At 48.0% G+C, this 7,102-nt stretch overlaps 1 pseudogene; it reads right to left on the bottom strand.

Moving 5' to 3' along the window:
* Positions 1-3,673: 3,673 nt before the first annotated feature.
* LOC102761478 overlaps positions 3,674-7,102 on the bottom strand; it is a 28,262-nt pseudogene continuing 24,833 nt past the window's right edge.

Genomic DNA, 7,102 nt, shown 5'->3' on the forward strand with positions numbered 1-7,102 from the left:
CCCTGTACAGTCTATTCTTCATATAGGAGTGAGAATAATCTTTAGACTAAATGGAATCTAGCTTACAGCTCTCCAGAGGCTACCCATTATACTCGGAGTTAAAGCCAAACCACTTGCCATGGTCTACAACGGCCTTCATGAGCTGGCCCCTGCCTGCCGCTCTTGCCTCATCTCCTAGCACGCTCCCTCTTGCCACACTGGCCTTCTTTCTGCTCTTTCAGCATGTCACATGGTCGTTTGCACCTCAGGACCTTTGCACCTGTGGTTTACTCTGCAAGGTCACATGCTCTGGGAATGCAGCCTGGATAGACCCTGCTCTTATGGAGCTTTCAGAGAAGGACGATAGCAAACAAGTTAACATGTGGATAAACGCCAAGAGACAGCAAGCATTGTGAGGATAAATAAAGTCGTGTAAGTGGGTGGAGAGTGATAGAAGGTGCCTCAATTTTGAGAGGATGGTGAGGGAAGGCCTCTCTGAGCAAAGACCTGGGTGAACTGAGGGGGTGAGTCATGCAGATATCTTGGGGCAAATAGAGCAAAGAAGGAACTCTTTCAGAGGCTCCACAGTGAGCAAACACCTGCAGGTCTTGGAAATGATGGCTATAATCAGAAAACATGCAACAGAAGAAGTCACCATTAAGTATGAAAGCACGCAGCTGAGGCTGTGGGTTTTCCACGTGGACCTGCATTCCTTTTAGGGAGGAACCCTGAGACAGGTATGCTCAAAGGAACTATTTGTTGATTTGAATGGAAAGGGCTTGTCCTCAGCTTTTGTCTGCTCTGCCCACTGCCTCCAGCATTAGGTTCAGTGATTGAGGCTCTGCCAACTTGACTTCCCGGGAGCAGCAGAGTCCTGATGGAGGGCAAAATGCCCATCCCGTCGATAAAATCTTAATGTCCCTGCTGACACCTCTAAAAAGGGCAGAAGAAGAGCTGCAGGTTCCCATGCTGATCTGTTGTGCATGTTTTGTTGCCTCCAAGAAGGTCCATCAGAAAGCTTGTGGGACCTGGGCTCGGATGGACCTGGATTGAGTCCCACCGTGATTTTCACTCCTGTGGGACTTTGGTGAGAGTTGCTGTAACCTGGCCTGGACGGAGGCCCTGGGCAGTGGTTCCCAGCTTTGGGTTATTTATGCCCAGCATCGTGGTTCTTTCTTTTTTATTTTCAAATTTTGTTGTACTTTTTTGTGTATGGAAATTAATTACATAATTCCAAACTAGGAATGGTATTAAAAAGTACCTTTAGAGCACAGGACTCTAAAGAGGGGGTGCCGTTGAGGGGTGCCCTGAGGGGAGGCGGGTGTTCTATCACTGCTACTGGTCAGCATTGCCATCCATGGTAATAATAAAAAGCAGATGGCCCTTAGTTACCCCCACCCCCATTTCACCATGCTTATTTATTCATATGTCATTCAGCACATCTCATTTATTAAAAAAATAAACTTTTATTTTGGAATAATTTTAGGTTTACGAAAAGTTGTGAAGACAGCACAGAGAATTCCCTTCCTTACCCTTTGTCCAGCTCCCCCTAATATAGTGCCTTATAACCTTGGTACATTTCTCAATACTAAGAAACTAACATCAATATACTATTAGCGAAACTACAGACTTTATTCAGATTTCACTGGTTTTTCTACGAATGTCCCTTTTTGGACCCAGGACCCAATCCATGACACCACATTTCATTTCGTAGTTATTATTCTTTTGATCCTCACCCGAGGATATTTTTCCGTTGATTTTTTTTTAGATAGAGTAGTAGGGAGGAAAGGAAGGGGGGAGAGAGAGAAACATCGATGTAAGAGAGACACATTAATTGATTGCCTTCCGCAGGTGTCCTGACCAAGTCCAGGGATTAAACCTACAACCCAGGTACATGCCCTTGACTGGAATTGAATCTGTGACCCATTGGTGTAAAGGCTGATGCTCTAATCACTAAGCCACACTGGCCAGGGCTGTAGTTATTTTTATTTATTTTTAAATTCTCACCCCAGGATATTTTTTCCGTTGCTTTTTCTAGAGAGAGAGTGGATGAGAGAGGGAAAGACAGAGAGAAACATCAACGTGAGAGAAACACATTGATTGGTTACCTCCTGCACAAGCCCTGACCAGGGCCTGGTCCGGGGAGGAGCCTGCAACCGAGGTTTGTGCCCTTGACCGAAATCAAACCTGGGACCCTTTGGTCCACAGGCCGACGTTCTATCCACTGAGCAAAACCGGCCAGGGCTATTGCTGTTTTTGGAATTCTCTACAGACTGTGTACCTTATTGACTGGCTGGGTGGACCACTTCCCACTCCTTCTTTCTTGCCATGTCTGTCCCCCATCTTTGCCTCAGAGGAGCCCCACTTTCACTACTACCGCTATCCTCTCCTCATCCAAGGGAACCTTTTCCTGCTGGCTTATCCTTCCATTTTTTTTCATGTTGCTACTATAAATTATATATTCCCATCTCTTTCCTACACAAAGCTATATACTCTTTCTAAACCTTGATAATTTCATTTAAAAGATACAAGTTGGAGACCATTATGTATTGGGGACATAGAGGTCTTCCTCATTCGTTAGTGTGCCTCCACAGCGTTCTGTTGGAGGGTCATAGCATGCTTCCTGAACCATTTCCCTGCTGGTGGATGCTTGGGTTGTTTCTGTTTATGGGGTATTACAACACTGCAATGAATCGGTTGTGGTTCTTTCCAGGAAAAAGATGAGACTGTGAGGGAGAAAAGTGATAATTCATTTGAAAAACCATAGAGAAAAGAAGAACTGAAGTCCGTTTTTTTGGAAACCTGGAACCCCTAAAACTTACCTCTCTGTGTTTTCTAGGGATTGTCCTTTTGCAGTGGCCTTGACTGGCAGGCAGGCTTTGCCGATGTAGCCTTGGAGATAAGCAAGGGGTCCTATAGATTAGGCATCAAGATTTGTACTTGAACTTGCTTTGCAGCCGTTGCTGGGGGGAAAATTTATGCCAGCTCAGGAAATGGACTCCAGTCAATAAGGCCTTCAGTGCAAATATTCTCTTGGAAGAATTTATTAACTCCCTGCAGACCTTGTGGTCAGACACAATTAGAATCTTCTCCCACTTAACAGGCTGGGGCGAGGCCTGCAAAGTGGCATTGAGGAGGCCCAGGGGATGTCTGCAAACTGAGGCAGGTGGCCATGATATGGGGAACAGCTCAGTGTAGGGGCAAGAGCCAGGGCTGGGGGCGCAGAGAAAAGAGGGGGGACAGGCCTGGGTTTGAATCTTCACTCTGATAGTTTCTTAGTTGGAGTGCTTTGGGACTTTTTTGAGCGTCAGTTTCCCCACCTGTTAGATGGGGTTAGCTCTTAGCATAACATACATAATAAATGGCAGGTAATTTGCCTGGGAAGAAGTTTTAACTCCATGGGGTACAAACATGGAACACTTGTGTTTTTTGTTTTTTTTTAGTCTTTCCTTAACACACACACACACACACACACACACACACACACACACACCCCCACTGGAAAAATAATGGAAAGAGGGAGTACATGTAGTAGGAAACCCTCAGGCGTAAGAGCTGAGCCTCCTCCAGGTGCTGGCCCGCCCGGCACTGTGGTGGATGAGGCCCAGGGAAGCTCAGCTGGGGCTCTCCTTAAACCTGACTGTATGGAGCACTTTGTTCCTGGGTGGTCCTCACCTCTTCCCAGTCCAATTGGCTATTCTGGCCCCAGGTCCTTTCTCAAGGCCCCTTTGGCGAACGGCCACGCTGGGCAGAGGGCGGCACTCCCCTTGGACTTCACAACACAGACACTCTTCCCAGCCAGCTGTCGGTGGGTTTTCTGGTGAGAGAGCTCATGGAAGAGGCCCAGGTGAGGTGAGCATGTGAGGGACCCCGAGACCTTGGCACACCCGTCTTCCATGCCAGTGAGGGGCAGACAGTGATGATGGCCGGGTGGCAGCAGAGACCATGGCCTCTGGGTTGTTTCTTCATCTTGATATGTGTCCTATTAAATGTTAAAGGGATCCCATGGGATATCACATGGTCTTCATATCGTTCTGTATAATGCAAAGAGTGAACTGCTCTGTTCTTTGCTTTTCTGGAAGCATCCACGGTTCAGTGGCTTTTCCAGTGGCAAAACCTGTGGCTCCTTTGCCATTCCCCACAGCGACCAGGACACAGACTGATCTCCTTCTTCCCTCTTTTGCTGTCATATTGAAAACATTTCTTACCTCAAGTATCCTGGTATCAAAATCATCATGTGTTTCTCTACCGGGACCAGGGGCGGGAGGGCCAAGACTTTGAACCATGCTTCCACTCCAGCTTCGCTCCAGCCTGACCTTCCTCTTCCTCTTCCTGTCCCACTCTTCTCTCTGCTGGACCATGTCAGCTTCCGCCTTCTCCTGCTCTTCTTGCTGCTTTGGGCAATGGTTTGCACAGCTCCATCCCACCTAGGGGGGACATTCAGACCAGGCAATGGGAGGCTACTGCGCACTTCATCGATAATCTGACCTCTGTTCAAAACGTCCTCTTTCTCTCTCTCTCATTTTTACTTCTCTTGCCTCTTTTTTTTTTTGTCAATTCTCACCCAAGGATATTTTTTCCACTGATTTATTTTTAGAGAAGTGGAAGTGAGGGAAGGGGTGAGAGAGAGGAACATCACTGTGAGAGAGACACATTGATCAGTTGCTTCCTATAGGTGCCCCAACCAGGGTCTGGGATTGAACCTGCAACCAAGGTACATGCCCTTGACTGGAAATCAAACCCGTGACATTTTGGAGCACAGGCAGATGCTCCAACCACTGAGCACAAGGCCAGGGTGCCTCTTCTTTTTGGTTTTGCTCCTGCACCAGTCTCTGCTAACGTACTCTTGCATAGCTGACCAGCTGTCAGTTTAGTGAAGAAACAATAGGATCGGTACTGTTGGCCTGTCAGGGTGGTGGGAGAGGAAATCTAGCATTGTGACAGAAGTGCACAGATGAAGCTGCTGAAATGGTTCCCAGAGGTGACAAAGGGCCATTACTGAGAAGGGTCTTCAACATGAAAGTGGAAGCTGTTGCAAAGGTGTTTAGGTAAAGCTGCCTGGACCATAAGTGACCTGCCAGTGCGCCATACATCCCAGGGAGGCAGCCCGCTGCACTCACTGCCACCTGTGGGGTAGCGTATCTGACCTTACTCTTGCCGCCAACATGTCTCTCTGTGGCACAAGACTTTTCTTTTTCTTTTTTTTTTGGTATATATTACTTTATTATATTCTGGCACAAGACTTTTCCATTCCAATCCACAGAAACTCTCTCTGACCAGTCTACTCTCCGAGGTCAAAGCCAAATGACAATAGTTCACATTTATTAAACACTGACTGTGTGCCAGGGGCTATGCTAACTACTTTATATGCCACTAGAAGCCCGGTGCATGAAATTTGTGCACTGGTAGGGTCCCTAGGCCTGGCTGGTGATCAGGGCCAATCTGTGAGGTGACCTGGGGGACGATTGGGGGACCCCTGCTGGAACCTGCCTTAGCTGGCCTGGCACCACCTGCTCACCGGCCCTGCCCCCTGCCGCTGCCAGTTGTCTCCCTCTGTGAGGCAATTGGGGGGCCCCCACTGGCACCTGCCTTGGCTGACCTGGTGCTACCGCTCGCCAGCCCCACTTCCCGTTGCCACCGCCGGTCGCCTCCCTCTGTAGGGTGACCAGCAGGGTGATCAGGGGGCCCCTGCTGGCACCTGCCTTGGCTGGCCTGGGGCGTGTTGGCTGAGGGCAGCTTCTGCGTTGAGTGTCTGCACTCTGGTGGTCAGTGCGTGCCATAGCGACTGGTCATTCCACTGCTCGTTCTGCTGTTCGGTCAGTTTGCATATTAGGCTTTTATTATATAGGATACCGTTTTCAAACCTAACAACAACCCTAAGGCAGGTAAATATTGTTATATCCATTGTACAGTTAAGACAACTAAGGCTCAGAGAGGTTGAGTGCCTTCCCAAAGTCACACAGCTCATACGTGACAGCTGCGGTAGAAACCCAGGATCGACCAACTCTGTAGCCTATGCCTTTAAACATTTTGTTACATGAGGCGTTAAGGAAATGTAAGTATAGATGGGGCTGAGCCTTTTAATATCTGAGTGCTCAAGCTAGAGATCCCAGGCCAGTTACCCAATGGAGGGAAGTACATGTAGGCTCACTCTGAGTTGGAAGTGGAGCCATGTGCAAGAATTGGAGATGAAGGGAGTTTTTGGACCCATTTCTGAGGGGTCTGAGGTGGCCAGAAAGAACCCAGCCATATGCAGGAGGGTGGCTACCACGTGAGGGCCAAGCCTAGAAAACCTGTCACCACTGTCTATTTTAGGTCCTCTGTCAGATCTGATCTGACAGGGCATTTAGAGCAGCTGAACCTATTGACTGTCCAACTCAGTGAATTGATTGTGCAGTTTTGTGAGCATTTTGACTTTGGTTCATTTCAGCATTGTGCTGAAATGCCCTGATTGATTACGTTCCCACTCAAATACCAATGGGCACATTTGCATCAAGTGTCTTTAAGTATCCAGGTCTATGGTAGCCACTTAGGGGGACCTGTGTTCCATCATCAAGGAGTTACTACCTAGTTCAGTTGGAAAACCTAACGTAGACCCATTCGCTCCATCTTAGCCCTGAAAAAGATTGCTTATATTTGTTTGTCCCTTCACTTTGCACTTGGGAGATGTGTTAGTTAGCTAGTGCCAGAATGATGCCACATAACAAACCTTCCCCATGCTCAGTTGTCCGTAACAGTGGACATGTACTCGGATTGTGCATCAAAGGTGCTGGCTGGGGAGGCTCTGCTGGACTCAGCTGGGCTTGCTCACGCAACTGGGATTTGCTGTGCCAGGCTGGGCTCAGCTGGGTGGTTGTGCTACAGGTTTCACGTTTGTGGGGTAACTTGAGTCAGCTGGGCTCCACATATCTCTCACCTTGTTTGGAGCAGTGGTCGGCAAACTCATTAGTCAACAGAGCCAAATATCAACAGCACAACGATTGAAATTTCTTGTGAGAGCCAATTTTTTTAAACTTAAACTATATAGGTAGGTACATTGTTATTAACTTAATTAGGGTACTCCTAAGGCTTAGGAAGAGCCACACTTAAGGGGCCAAAGAGCCGCATGTGGCTTGCGAGCCGC

This window comes from Myotis davidii, unplaced genomic scaffold, assembly GCF_000327345.1.
Source record: "Myotis davidii unplaced genomic scaffold, ASM32734v1 scaffold1115, whole genome shotgun sequence".
Taxonomy (NCBI): Eukaryota; Metazoa; Chordata; class Mammalia; order Chiroptera; family Vespertilionidae; genus Myotis; species Myotis davidii.